The sequence below is a fragment of the Oncorhynchus nerka genome, linkage group LG8 (genome assembly GCF_034236695.1).
Source record: "Oncorhynchus nerka isolate Pitt River linkage group LG8, Oner_Uvic_2.0, whole genome shotgun sequence".
NCBI lineage: Eukaryota > Metazoa > Chordata > Actinopteri > Salmoniformes > Salmonidae > Oncorhynchus > Oncorhynchus nerka.
This window is the reverse complement of record NC_088403.1, coordinates 38,685,945-38,702,013: the sequence shown is the minus strand read 5'-3', so window position 1 is coordinate 38,702,013 and position 16,069 is coordinate 38,685,945. Positions and strand designations below refer to the sequence as shown.

At 43.9% G+C, this 16,069-nt stretch overlaps 1 pseudogene; it reads left to right on the top strand.

The window, feature by feature from the left end:
• Window positions 1-15,758, top strand: part of LOC115133830 (ataxin-10-like) — a 34,408-nt pseudogene extending 18,650 nt beyond the window's left edge.
• Window positions 15,759-16,069: the final 311 nt, after the last annotated feature.

The window sequence follows — 16,069 nt, the reverse complement described above, 5'->3', positions numbered from 1 at the left end:
GTATTTAGAGCAAAATAGATTCTAAATGATAACAAAGAGACAATTATGATTTATGCCCATCGAAAAGCTTTTATAAAATTGGCGAATTTAGAGATGTTGGTTGGGGTGGTAAATTATAATTCAGGATTTGAACAGATGTGATAAATTAGGTTTGGTTAATCGAACAAGAATTATTTACAATCCATTTGAAGTCGCTACGAATTGGCAGGTTGAGCGCTTGATGATGACGTCACTAGCGAGACACTTTTGTCACCAGGGACTGGGGATAACGGAGCAAACTGTATGGCTGTTAGTGTGTGTATCGAGGCTTCGAGTAACCTTTCAGAAGTTGAGATAAAAGTTTTTTGTTTATTGGTTATGGTCAATTTTAGGGTTTGATTTAACTTAGTTGAACAGTGTGTTCTGGCGGGTTTAGGTAGAACTCATTGTTCCAGAACGGATGAGTAAATAAGTAAATTAACCTCTTATGTCGACCCTCTACTTTTTTGAACATTCTGTTAAAAATCGCGCAACATTTCAGCGCCCTGCTACTCATGCCAGGAATATAGTATATGCATTTGCTTAGTCTGTGTGGATAGAAAACACTCAGACGTTTATAAAACTGGTTAAATCACTGCTGTGGCTTTACCAGAACGGCATTTACATCGAAAAGCACAGGAAAAACTGATCACTGAAAATGGGAAAATATATCCATGCGCTACTTGAACCCATTGATAAAGGTGAACCACAATTCATTGACTGAGGTTGCAGTACCTACAGCTTCCACACGGTGTCTAGAGTCTTGTCATTTCCCTTCGAGTTTTTTCTTGGTCAAACACATGCAGGGCACCGTATCTCCTTAGGTCTAGGACCGGATATTTTCGTTGAGTTTCTAGCCGGACATTTTTCCAGACGGACAGCTAATGATCTTTACATCGCCTCCTGATGAATTTTATCGCTTATTAACGTTTACTAATACCTAAAGTTGCATTACAAACGTATTTCGAAGTGTTTTGTGTTTATCGTCGACTTTTTGAATTTTAAAAAATGACGTTACGTTTTGAAACAATGTTTTTTTCGTTTATCACACAGTCTACATATAACGATATCTAGGCTTTATATGGACCGATTTAATCGAAATAAAGACCCAAATAGTGTTTATGGGACATCTAGGAGTGCCAACAAAGAAGATGGTGAAAGGTAATGAATGTTTTCTATTTTATTGTGCGGTTTGTGTAACGCCGAAATGCTAATTATTTTGTTTACGTCCCCTGTGGGTCTTTTGGGGTGTTACATGCTATCAGATAATAGCTTCTCATGCTTTCGCCGAAAAGCATTTTAAAAATCTGACTTGTTGCCTGGATTCACAACGAGTGTAGCTTTAATTCGATACCCTGCATGTGTATTTTAATGAACTTTTGAGTTTTAACTAATACTATTAGCATTTAGCGTAGCGCATTTGCATTTCCAGAGCTCTAGTTGGGACGCAAGCGTCCCGAGTAGAAGCAAGAGGTTAAAGGAGCCATGAGAGAATGCGAATGCATATTTATTAAATATCGGGGATTAAATTACGGATTCCTTACACTGTGAAATGTACGACATTTGCGGCAGAGAGAAAAAGTAATGCATTGGATAATAATGTTATCGGGTTAATTGTATCTAAAGGTAGCATGGTCATTTAAGTAAACATATCCGTAGACGATGTTTAAAACTTATGATTATTGATTTGAGTCAAAGGGGAATTATCGTTAGGTTTTAGAGGCACGCTCAGACAGGTGACTATTTTTATTTTAAGGATAAAGGGATCTTTATGTCTAATATGGTATGGCCTTTTGACCTTATCATGACTGGCTTCTGAGGTCTGATCAGCCTCGGGGGAGAGTCATTTGTATAATGAATGGAGTCATATTGAGTTACTAGTTTTAAGGTAAATTCATTAGAAATGAAGCAGTTTTGGTTGAGGGCTTAGAATTACTATTTGAGCCACAAATGAGAAAGGGGTTCAGGATTCCGTCTTATAACATTAGCTGTGAAGTTTTTTGAATGGGCTATTAGGGAGTTGGTATTGTAACAGAGAGAAAGTCATATTCATCATTGAGAATAATTTGGGGAAGATAACATATTTTGAGCCAACAGGGCAGGGAAGAAATTGAGGTATTTTTGTTTGGTTTTAACACCCGTGTACAGGAGTGTCAAAAGACGGGGGACATTACCTGTGTAATGGGGGAGGGTGTCCGTATGGGGATTACATGATAACCAACTTGGGACAGTACTGGGATTGGAGAAGAGGATATCCTTATAGCATAGGGAATCCCACAAAGGTGGATAGGGTTTCCATGATATGGGGGAAACCTGGGAGCACTGTTGAACTTTGTAAAGGTGATGAAATCCTACTAACCATCAAAACTATTAAGCTCTCTGATGCAGGCACTTACACCCCCGGACTACAAAGGACCGGGACAGACACGGTGGGTGTGTTTTCTATTAAGGTACTGCCAAAACCAGAGGTCCCAGACGAACCAGGGCCAGACACACTCCTCTACCACCCCTGGACCGAACCTGCCACCACTGTGTTAAAAATCTCATTCAGGTAATTAATGTTAGACTATTCAGCTATTGATCAATTAGGCACGGAGACTGGTTTTGATGGTAGGGACAATTTGTGGCTGTCTTATACAGAATAGACTTGCTTAGGATATGCTTCTTGCTAGTCAGGGGGGCGCCTGCAAGATGTTCGGTGAACAATGTTGTACGTATATTCCTAATAATACCAGTCCAGATGGTAGTATATCTAAGGCCCTTAATGGGCTTGATGCACTATCTGCTAAGATGAGGACCATGGCGGGGGTGGAGGAGTCTGGCTGTTCAAATGAGTTGGGAGCCTGGTTAGGTAAGTACACTGGTATGGTGGTTACTGGATTTCTGACCCTAATTCTTGTATTATTTGTTATTGATGTGATGTGCTGCTTGAATCATACCGTGTTTTAAGAAGTCTGTTACAGATGTGGTGAAGGCTTCAGGCATGATGCCTTTGCTTGATGCTCCAGTTGGAGAGGCTGAGGTGAAGCATGCTTTCAGGGGAGGATAAGACTGACTGAGGATGACCCATGTATGTTTGTTCTCCCTGTCGTGAAGGGTGGCATGGTGCCCACCTGGTGCTGGATAAGAATAGCTTAGAGGACCAGATGGGTTATAAGAATGCTTTGTTCTGCTTTACTCTGTTTTCCAGGACCAAAGTTTTATTCCACACTTTGCAACACATTAAATCCATGTTATTGTCAGATAGAATACTGAGGGTCCCCAAGGAGAGGGCTTGTTAGTGTAGGAAGGATTTTTAATATGGTTAGCATTTATTAGATTATAAGTTTTTAAATAGTATTATATTTAACAGGAATATAGGACATCTATGATGATTTAGGATTATTGTTAGGATTAAGATAGATTGATTAAGGACTTTAGAGAAAAGCCGCTCATAGACATGTTCTTTCTAAAAGAAAATCCATGAGTTTAGAAAGACAAACAGTGAGGCATGTAGTTCAAATTTGGGAATGTGAAAAACAGCCACGGGCAGGCAGAAGAGCCCTCCCCCGCACTGCAGAGACCTTGAAGGTTGGAGAGCAGAGAAGTTTTAGAAGGGGGGCCAGGACGAGCAAAGATAACATAGTGTGTAGATAAGTTACTGAGTGGAGACAAAAGTGAGAATTGGACATGTGGAAAATGAAAGGGACACTCCTAAATTGATTTCAGACATAAGGATAATTCACTAAGTCATTGTATAAGAATAAGGCAAGGTTGTTACCTGGGCAGAGCCAGGTAACAAAAGGGGGATGGGTAAATAGTGTTCTAGAATAGGATGTGACCAACAGGATAATTAACTAATACATTTTTTTTTTTTAGCTAATTGGTTTGACGAATAAGAAACTGTTTTATTAACCAAACCTGTATGGCCAAGAGTTTATGCACTACAGGTGAACTACAGGTGAAGACACTCAATCCAGTCCCGTGGGCCACCGGGATTCATATCGCACTGCGGGAGGGTAAGATACATTTCACTATCGAACAAATAAACAGTGTTCGAGAGGAGAACTGGAGTTAACAGAATTCCGGGGGCCATCTCTCGAATGAAGTAACCCTCCCTGTCCTGTCACCCCTGTTTTTGTTCATAGAAGTGAAGATGTGTCTGGCTCTTGCTAAGTGATGTGTTCTCGGGGAAAGGGTGGGGTTTCACATGGAAGCTGTTCGTCTGAGCTGTCTTATCGTGGGTGACATATTCCTGATACAGCACGTCCTACTAGATATGCGGAGAGTGGTAATTTGACCCATGGTTTAGACGGTGAGGATTTTGTTCCAAAATAGAAGAGATATCAGTGCAGGTTCCCATATTGATCGTGGACACAGGTCATAGCTCACACTGAAAGGGATGGCTACGTAAACCCATACACTCAATTTGGGACCAGGTGGAGTATAGTAAGGGTTGGCGTTTTGGACTGTGTTCCCGAGCAGAGGAAGTATTGTATAAAGGTGCGAATTTACATTAAGGCGGTCAATACTCAGGACCTCGGGTTATGGTATGTGGGCTTCGACCAGTTTTCAACTGATACTATGGTACCGTTCCAGGTGGCAGAAGTTAGAGTCGATAAGGAGAATATGATTGGCCGAAGTTCAACCAACCCCTCTAACAACGGCTATTCCTAGTGTAATCATCCAGGGTAAAGGACCAGTACGAATAGTTCAGACCAAAGACCTTAAAGAAGTTATAGAGGTGGAGACTGGGTTTGGGGAGTCCAACTTATGGTTGGAATGGATTCAATATATGGCCAGATCAGTGGCTAAAGAAGAATGTTATGCCTGTGCGAACGCTAAACCCCAGTTAACAACTATCCCTTTCCCACTGAACGGAATTAATTCCCCTAAGGGAATGGCATGTATGGTAAAGCTGTTCATGAAAGCAGGAATGCCAGATAATGACAGTTGTATTGATTTGCACTATTTATATCCCCAGGAACCAAGTTAGTACAGAGAATATGACCACTGACGAGACCATGTCTGAATTGACAGGCTGGTTGAACTCTGGGGATTTCAATAAAATAAAATGGGCCAGTGTCGCCATCTGGTGGTTGTGCGGGGGAATGAGTTTGTGGCCAGTATTGCCGACTGATTGGACTGGTTAGGAATGCCTTTTACACTCATACAACACCAAGACATGAAGTTAGCCAAACGAGAGAGAAGAGATGCTCCATCTGGGTCTTTTGACGACAGAGTATATATTGATAACATTGGGGTTCCACGAGGTGTGCCGGATGAGTTCAAGGCAAGAAATCAGGTACTAACAGGATTAGAGTCAAGCATTTTCTGGTGATCTACTCTCAATAAGAATGTAGACTGGATTAATTATAGTTACCAGAAGTGTTATTAAAGGTTTTGTAGAACAGACTGAAGCAACCAGCTGGAAGACCTGACAGAATAGAATTGCATTAGATAAAAGGAGGAAGTGGGCGTGGTAGGTAATCAGGACCATGTCTTACATCCCAGGTAGCACAGCTCCGGACGAATCAGTGCCCGAAGCCTCAGCCGTTTTGACCACCCTGGCTCACGGGTTGGCAGAAAACTCTGGGGTGGATACTTCCCTGACTATTGGTTTGATAGTACATTTGGAAAATGGAAAAGTGTTATAATCACGGTGTTTTGGGCTGTATCCACCTGCATGACTGTTTTAATTTTATGCGGCTGTTGTCTAATTCCCTGTGTGCGAGGCCTTGTTTCCAGGACTCTGGAGAGATCAATGACACTACAGATGGTGCGTTATGGGCCGATTCCAGGTTCTGACCTGTGGAGGACTGAAGGCATGTCTACAGAGGAAGTGGACGAATCTGGATCTGTCATTTGTGGGGAATTTATGTTTGATGAGGCTAGTGTTGAGATGAAGGGGAATTAGATTGTAATTGGTTTCCATGATTAAACTGTTTTTTAATGAAGGTCGTGACGAAAATCCGGAAGGAAGAGTTATGATTCTGATGTAGGTTTAAAAACAGTTGGAGTTAAGGTTAGATTTGATTAATGAAATGTGAAGAGTTGGATAAACATTTATAATTGATTTGTTGATTATGTATCTATTCATATGATAATCTGATAAACCTCTAAAAAAGGTTAGTTAAGTTCGTTTATACTTTCATTTTTTATGATTAAATAAAACTAGATGTAGAATTGAATGTATAATATTTGATCAAAGGGAGGATTGTTAGAGGAAATTATAGTTTAGATGATTAATTATGTATACATTATTGATTAGAACCATTTATTCTAATACCATTATGTTATGGTATGAAAAGTAAAAGTTATTGGTTAAGCTGTTACTGAAAATGTAAGCAGAACGAATTAATTGTCTGGGCCTCTTGGGAGGTTAACTGAGACGCGAGGCTATTGCTTGTCAGACAGATAAGAAATGTCTGGGAGACGTTCCAGGCCTAATGAACAATGGAGAGAGGAGAGAGGGGGGATAAACTGATGATGTCATGTTTATAACCTGTGGAAAAATGTGTATGCTTCAGTACTCTCTTGTAATAAACGCTGTTACTTTTGGCTTTTAAGACTGGTCTCATTCTACTTCATGCATAATTAATGAACTTACAATTCATTAATGAATTAGAAATGAGTGCGAATTGGTTTTGGCAATTAAAGCATAAAGGAATTTAGAATACCTCTATCAAGTCATCACTTACCTACCTACGTTATACAAAGATGTTCTCATCTATTTGTGTTATATACACTCAGCAAATAAAAGGAACATCTCTTTTTCAGGACCTTGTCTTTCAAAGATAATTTAAAAACTCCAATTAACTTCACAGATCTTCCACTGTAAAAGGTTTATACACCGTTTCCTATGTTTGTTCAATGAACCATAAACAATTAATGAACATGCACCTGTGGAACGGTCGTTAAGAAATTAACAGCTTACAGGCAATTAAAAGATCGTAGTTATGAAAACTTAGGACACTAAAGAGGCCTTTCTACTAACTCTGGAAAAACAACAAAAGAAAGATGCCCAGGATCCCTGCTCATCTGCGTAAACTTGCTGCAAGGAGGCATGAGGACTGCAGCTGTGGCTAGGGCAATAAATTGCAATATCCGTACTGTGAGATGCCTAAGACAGCACTACCGGTGAGACAGGACGGACAGCTGATCGTCCTCGCAGTGGCAGACCACGTGTAACAACACCTGCACAGAATCGGTACATCTGAACATCTCACCTGCGGGACAGGCACAGGATGGCAACAACAGCCCGAGTTACACCAGGAACGCACAATCCCTCCATCAGTGCTCAGACTGTCCACAAAAAGCTGAGAGAGGTTGGACTGAGGGCTTGTAGGCCTGTTGTAAAGGCAGGTCCTCACCAGACATCACAGGCAACGACGTCGCCTATGGGCACAAATCCACCATCGCTGGATTAGACAGGACTGGCAAAAAGTGCTCTTCACTGACTAGTCACGGTTTTGTCTCACCAGGGGTGGTCGGTTTTGAGTTTATCTTCGAAGGAATGGGCGTTACACCGAGGCCTGTACTCTGGAGCATGATCGATTTGGAGGTGGAGGGTCCGTCATGGTCTGGGGCGGTGTCACAGCATCTTCAGACTGCGCTTGTTGTCATTGCAGGCTATATCAACGCTGTGTGTTACAGGGAAGACATCCTCCTCCCTCATCTGGTACACTTCCTGCAGGCTCATCCTGACATGACCCTCCAGCATGACAATATCACCAGCCATACTGCTCGTTCTGTGCGTGATTTCCTGCAAGACAGGAATGTCAGTGTTCTGCAATGGTCAGCGACGAGCCCGGATCTCAATCCCATTGAGCACGTCTCTGACCTGTTGGGTCGGAGGGTGAGGGCTAGAAATGTCCGGGAACTTGCAGGTGCCTTGGTGGAAGAGTGTGGTAACATCTCACAGCAAGAACTGGCAAATCTGGTGCAGTCCATGAGGAGGAAATGCACTGCAGTACTTAATGCAGCTTGTGGCCACATCAGATACTGACTGTTGCTTTTGATTTTGACCTGGATTATTCCACTTCTGTTAGTCGCATGTCTGTGGAACCTGTTCAGTTTGTCTCAGTTGTTGAATCTTATGTTCATACAAATATTTACACATGTTAATTTTGCTGAAAATTAACACAGTTGACAGTGAGAGGACGTTTCTTTTTTTGCTGAGTTTAGGCATGCGCGTCAGCTTTGACATCGGTTTTGCAAATCGTTGATAAACTAGACATCGGGCCGATACCGATGTTGGCATTTCTAGCTAATATCGGCCAATTCCGATATGTTCACCAATATATTGTGTATCCCTAATTCGATTTTTGTATTCTTCTTCCAGGTTAGGGAACTGGATGGTCTTCCTCTCATTATGGACAACTGCGTTATTGACAGCAACAATCCCTGTGTCCTTTTGATTTGTCTAGAATCTGATGTCCCTGTGGTGTTTAAATTTTACTAGTTGTAACTATCATGTTAAAGCCACTGTGGATGGATGTTAACCTAATGAGCGTTGTACTTTTATGTATCATCCTTTGTCTTCCTGTAAGTATTGTTGTTGCTGATACGTACATTTATCTACCATGTTTATAGTCATAAATCAATGTTGGTGGATGATAGATATATATTTTACTGTATACTATGTATTTATTTGGACACACAGTGATGCTAAAATGTGTACATTTTGTCTTTATCCTCCAACATTTAGGATTTGACAAATGTCATGAGGCGACAGTACAGAATGTCATCTTTTATTTGAGGGTATTGTTATAAATATTTGTTTTACCATTTTAGAAATGAAAGCATTTTACATTTACATTTACATTTAAGTCATTTAGCAGACGCTCTTATCCAGAGCGACTTACAAATTGGTGCGTTCACCTTAAGACATCCAGTGGAACAGCCACTTTACAATAGTGCATCTAAATCTTTTAAGGGGGGTGAGAAGGATTACTTTATCCTATCCTAGGTATTCCTGAAAGAGGTGGGGTTTCAGGTGTCTCCGGAAGGTGGTGATTGACTCCGCTGTCATGGCGTCGTGAGGGAGTTTGTTCCACCATTGGGGGGCCAGAGCAGCGAACAGTTTTGACTGGGCTGCGCGGGAACTGTACTTCCTCAGTGGTAGGGAGGCGAGCAGGCCAGAGGTGGATGAACGCAGTGCCCTTGTTTGGGTGTAGGGCCTGATCAGAGCCTGGAGGTACTGAGGTGCCGTTCCCCTCACAGCTCCGTAGACAAGCACCATGGTCTTGTAGCGGATGCGAGCTTCAAATGGAAGCCAGTGGAGAGAGCGGAGGAGCGGGGTGACGTGAGAGAACTTGGGAAGGTTGAACACCAGACGGGCTGCGGCGTTCTGGATGAGTTGTAGGGTTTAATGGCACAGGCAGGGAGCCCAGCCAACAGCGAGTTGCAGTAATCCAGACGGGAGATGACAAGTGCCTGGATTAGGACCTGCGCTGCTTCCTGTGTGAGGCAGGGTCGTACTCTGCGGATGTTGTAGAGCATGAACCTACAAGAACGGGCCACCGCCTTGATGTTAGTTGAGAACGACAGGGTGTTGTCCAGGATCACGCCAAGGTTCTTAGCGCTCTGGGAGGAGGACACAATGGAGTTGTCAACCGTGATGGCGAGATCATGGAACGGGCAGTCCTTCCCGGGAGGAAGAGCAGCTCCGTCTTGCCGAGGTTCAGCTTGAGGTGGTGATCCATCATCCACACTGATATGTCTGCCAGACATGCAGAGATGCGATTCGCCACCTGGTCATCAGAAGGGGGAAAGGAGAAGATTAATTGTGTGTCGTCTGCATAGCAATGATAGGAGAGACCATGTGAGGTTATGACAGAGCCAAGTGACTTGGTGTATAGCGAGAATAGGAGAGGGCCTAGAACAGAGCCCTGGGGACGCCAGTGGTGAGAGCGCGTGGTGAGGAGACAGATTCTCGCCACGCCACCTGGTAGGAGCGACCTGTCAGGTAGGACGCAATCCAAGCGTGGGCCGCGCCGGAGATGCCCAACTCGGAGAGGGTGGAGAGGAGGATCTGATGGTTCACAGTATCGAAGGCAGCCGATAGGTCTAGAAGGATGAGAGCAGAGGAGAGAGAGTTAGCTTTAGCAGTGCGGAGGGCCTCCGTGATACAGAGAAGAGCAGTCTCAGTTGAATGACTAGTCTTGAAACCTGACTGATTTGGATCAAGAAGGTCATTCTGAGAGAGATAGCGGGAGAGCTGGCCAAGGACGGCACGTTCAAGAGTTTTGGAGAGAAAAGAAAGAAGGGATACTGGTCTGTAGTTGTTGACATCGGAGGGATCGAGTGTAGGTTTTTTCAGAAGGGGTGCAACTCTCGCTCTCTTGAAGACAGAAGGGACGTAGCCAGCGGTCAGGGATGAGTTGATGAGCGAGGTGAGGTAAGGGAGAAGGTCTCCGGAAATGGTCTGGAGAAGAGAGGAGGGAATAGGGTCAAGCGGGCAGGTTGTTGGGCGGCCGGCCGTCACAAGACGCGAGATTTCATCTGGAGAGAGAGGGGAGAAAGAGGTCAGAGCACAGGGTAGGGCAGTGTGAGCAGAACCAGCGGTGTCGTTTGACTTAGCAAACGAGGATCGGATGTCGTCGACCTTCTTTTCAAAATGGTTGACGAAGTCATCTGCAGAGAGGGAGGAGGGGGAGGGGAGGAGGATTCAGGAGGGAGGAGAAGGTGGCAAAGAGCTTCCTAGGGTTAGAGGCAGATGCTTGGACTTTAGAGTGGTAGAAAGTGGCTTTAGCAGCAGAGACAGAAGAGGAAAATGTAGAGAGGAGGGAGTGGAAAGGATGCCAGGTCCGCAGGGAGGCGAGTTTTCCTCCATTTCCGCTCGGCTGCCCGGAGCCCTGTTCTGTGAGCTCGCAATGAGTCGTCGAGCCACGGAGCAGGAGGGGAGGACCGAGCCGGCCTGGAGGATAGGGGACATAGAGAATCAAGGGATGCAGAAAGGGAGGAGAGGAGGGTTGAGGAGGCAGAATCAGGAGATAGGTTGGAGAAGGTTTGAGCAGAGGGAAGAGATGATAGGATGGAAGAGGAGAGAGTAGCGGGGGAGAGAGAGCGAAGATTGGGACGGCGCGATACCATCCGAGTAGGGGCAGTGTGGGAAGTGTTGGATGAGAGCAAGAGGGAAAAGGATACAAGGTAGTGGTCGGAGACTTGGAGGGGAGTTGCAGTGAGGTTAGTGGAAGAACAGCATCTAGTAAAGATGAGGTCGAGCGTATTGCCTGCCTTGTGAGTAGAGGGGGAAGGTGAGAGGGTGAGGTCAAAAGAGGAGAGGAGTGGAAAGAAGGAGGCAGAGAGGAATGAGTCAAAGGTAGACGTGGGGAGGTTAAAGTCGCCCAGAACTGTGAGAGGTGAGCCATCCTCAGGAAAGGAGCTTATCAAGGCATCAAGCTCATTGATGAACTCTCCGAGGGAACCTGGAGGGCGATAAATGATAATTTATTTATTTAAATGATTAAAGATGATTAATAAATAAATAAATAAGATAAATGATTTATTAAATGATATTAAATTTATTTTATGTATCTAGCCCCTCTCTTTGAAGGTGTCATAAGTATTTGGACAAATGCACGTATGTCTATGTCTAATGTCTCTTCCATTTAAGAATGATGGAGGCCACTGTGTTCTTGGGGACCTTCAATGCTGCAGAAATGTTTGGTACCGTTTCCCAGATCTGTGCCTCGACACAGTCCTGTCTTGGAGATCAATGGACAATTCCTTCGACCTCATGGCTTGGTTTTTGCCCTGACATGCACTGTCAAATGTGGGACCTTTATATAGACAGGTGTGTGCCTTTCCAAATAATGTCCAATCAATTGAATTTACCACAAGTGGACTCCAAGTTGTAGAAACATCTCAAGGATGATCAATGGAAAGAGGATGCACCTGAACTCAATTTCGAGTCTCATAGCAAAGGATCCGAATACTTAATGTAAGTATCTTATTTCTGTTTTTATAAAGTTGCTAACATTTCCTGAAACCTGTTTTCGCTTTGTCATTATGTGTAGATTGCTGAGGAGTTTGTCTTTTTTTTAAATCCATTTTAGAATACGTTTTTAACGTAAACATTTTGGGAAAAGTCCACAGGTCCGAGTACTTTCTGAAGGCACTGTAGACCATGCATAGGCTATATGCATGGTCCAATATGTTAAATATAATTTTTACCCGTATGTAATTGGGCTCATTTCTGGAGATGCAAATTATATTTCAGATGGTGTCAGCATACATTTTTTAAAATACATTTTGGAGTAGAAGAAAATCCCAGAACTGAGCTTTTCAGTCCTTCTACATTAATTTGGATGCTTCCATGATTATGGATAGTCCTGAATAAATCCTGAATAATGTTGAGTGAGAAAGAGGAACAAAGAATCATACCCCCCCCAAAAAAAACTTGTTAATCACAAAAGGGGCCTCAAAATGTCAAACTACATTATTTACCATTTATTTTGGCCACAACATATTCTGAAACACAACCAAATCAAACTGCAAATGCTACCAACAAGTTTGAAGAGTCATAAGCTTGATGTAGTCATTGTGTGCTAGGAATGTAAGACCAAATACTACATTTTATGCACTAAGTGAATTTTTCCAAGTGCTTAATGTCACATTCAAACGGGGGGACTAGATGCATAAAGTGCATTCATTTCTAAATGTAAAACATATATGAAAATAACCTCGTATAAAGGTGACATTCTGTACTTTCACATCTGTAAAATATTTGCTCTCAAATCCAAAATGCTGGATATAGAGCCAAATTGTTTTTTTTAGCTTAACTGTCCAAATAGATGTAGGGGAGTGTCTACATTTGTATTTATTAGGGATCCCCATTAGCTGCTGCCAAGATGGCAGCTACTCTTCCCGGGGTCCAAACACACCAATGCACCCACATTTACGTATAAAACAAAAGATCAAACATTGAACTATGTTTGTATTGAATGAGTTAAAGATTAACCAGTACATCATTTAACATCCCTACACCACCACATCTACAACACAAAATGTTCAATACCACCATACAACAATATCACAATCTGCTCTTCTCTGTATCACGGAGGCGCTCCGCACTGCTAAAGCTAACTCTCTCTCCTCTGCTCTCATCCTTCTAGACCTATCGGCTGCCTTCGATACTGTGAACCATCAGATCCTCCTCTCCACCCTCTCCGAGTTGGGCATCTCCGGCGCGGCCCACGCTTGGATTGCGTCCTACCTGACAGGTCGCTCCTACCAGGTGGCGTGGCGAGAATCCGTCTCCACACCACGTGCTCTCACCACTGGTGTCCCCCAGGGCTCTGTTCTAGGCCCTCTCCTATTCTCGCTATACACCAAGTCACTTGGCTCTGTCATAACCTCACATGGTCTCTCCTATCATTGCTATGCAGACGACACACAATTAATCTTCTCCTTTCCCCCTTCTGATGACCAGGTGGCGAATCGCATCTCTGCATGTCTGGCAGACATATCAGTGTGGATGACGGATCACCACCTCAAGCTGAACCTCGGCAAGACGGAGCTGCTCTTCCTCCCGGGGAAGGACTGCCCGTTCCATGATCTCGCCATCACGGTTGACAACTCCATTGTGTCCTCCTCCCAGAGCGCTAAGAACCTTGGCGTGATCCTGGACAACACCCTGTCGTTCTCAACTAACATCAAGGCGGTGGCCCGTTCCTGTAGGTTCATGCTCTACAACATCCGCAGAGTACGACCCTGCCTCACAGGAAGCGGCGCAGGTCCTAATCCAGGCACTTGTCATCTCCCGTCTGGATTACTGCAACTCGCTGTTGGCTGGGCTCCCTGCCTGTGCCATTAAACCCCTACAACTCATCCAGAACGCCGCAGCCCGTCTGGTGTTCAACCTTCCCAAGTTCTCTCACGTCACCCCGCTCCTCCGCTCTCTCCACTGGCTTCCAGTTGAAGCTCGCATCCGCTACAAGACCATGGTGCTTGCCTACGGAGCTGTGAGGGGAACGGCACCTCAGTACCTCCAGGCTCTGATCAGGCCCTACACCCAAACAAGGGCACTGCGTTCATCCACCTCTGGCCTGCTCGCCTCCCTACCACTGAGGAAGTACAGTTCCCGCTCAGCCCAGTCAAAACTGTTCGCTGCTCTGGCCCCCCAATGGTGGAACAAACTCCCTCACGACGCCAGGACAGCGGAGTCAATCACCACCTTCCGGAGACACCTGAAACCCCACCTCTTTAAGGAATACCTAGGATAGGATAAAGTAATCCCTCTCACCCCCCTTAAAAGATTTAGATGCACTACTGTTCCACTGGATGTCATAAGGTGAATGCACCAATTTGTAAGTCGCTCTGGATAAGAGCGTCTGCTAAATGACTTAAATGTAAATGTGTGTTTATGTATGCATGTGTCTGTTCCTTTTGTGTCTCTTCACAGTCCATGTTGTTCTATAAGGTGTATATTTGCCTGCTTTTTAAATCTGATTTATACTGCTTTCATCAGTTACCTGATATGGAAAATAGTCATGGCTCTATGTATTACTGTGTGCCTCCCATAGTCTGTTCTGGACTTGGGGACTGTGAAGAGACCTCTAGTGGCATGACAAGTCACTGTGGTGAATTATTATACTATATGTTTCATGTATCCATCATGTTTATACTGTTGGTGGATGTTGGCACTGACACAACAGCTTAGTTTAAGTCCACCTCCGTCCACCCCCGGGGGCTAGCTGTCGGTCAGGGCACGGTGCCAGCTTGTCTTTTCACCAGGCAGTGAGCTATTAATCTGAGCCCCACTGTCCCCCTGACCCTCTCAGGAAGGAAGTTGTCATCGACAGTTACTGTTGAGCTCCCTCTGCTCTTCTCAGGTGGGTTACAGACAGACACACTGGGCAAAAACTATTTGAATCAATGTTGTTTTCAAGTTAATTCAACAAAAATTGTGATAACAATGAATCAATGTGGAAAACGGACTGAATTTGAAAAGTCAACAAATCAAATTACATTAAATGTTTTCTTGATTTCAAGTAAATTCCACTTAAATTGACAAATGAACCAAATGTAAACCAAAGCTAGACATTGAAATTATGTCTGTGCCCAGTGGGTAGCTTGCCTGGAGTGCCGGATGTGTGGTCTTTGCCGGTTTGAGATGATTCTATTGGTCCATTCAGCCAGGCAAGCTCAATCAAGCACAGGTAGTATTTGAACCCAGGTATGGGCCACAGCCACACAGCTACATGGCCTGGTCAAGGATGCTGACTGGGCATATGTGGAGAGGAAGAGAACTAGAGGGGGTGGGAGGCTTGGTTGCTTCCTTGTCATTCAAAATGGACACAGTACTCACTCATTGTACTGATAGTGTCCTTTACAGTGGGATGGTGGTAGCTAATTGAGAGTGGGTTAGTGTTACACCCCTTCAACCACAAATCAAAGTAAAGTATGTGTGAATGTGTAGGAGACAACCAGTATGGGTAGTTTTGGTGTAGAAAAAAAGCTTTTGAGAGTCGGGTTTCTACATTCCTCTTGTTCCTCTTCCATTGTAAAATAAAACTAACTCTTTGTGCCATAAATGTATATGTAATGCCATCCTTCACCGTTGTTTCTCCATCAGCCAGTGGGCCATCTTTGCTACCCGGAATATTCTAGACCACAACCTGGTGAATCAGGAGCTGGTGGTAGCTCTAGAATGTTGTGGGTTGGCCGATGACTCCGCCCTGAGGGCCATGGGCTTAAGAGTAAAGGAGAGAGATGGTATCATGCTGCTCAAACCCTGTTCAAAAGACCCTTGAAGGTTTTCACACAAATGATTTCAAACCAATTTGTTGGTGCTAACCAAACTGTACAGGGTTCCGTTCTAAGGGTGTTGCGAAGGGAATGGATTTTGATTGTCTTGCTACCAGCTTTGCACCATATCTGCTTTACCACCCTGTGTTGGCTCTTGGTGAGAATATCAATGATACAAAGGACTATTCCTGTACTTCTTGGTACTGCATGTTTCTTTACAAAAAAAAACGTTGATTGAATTACTTGTAGATACATATTCCAACCAACAACACCAGTCAACTTCCTTACGCATTTCAATAACCTGATCTGTGTTATG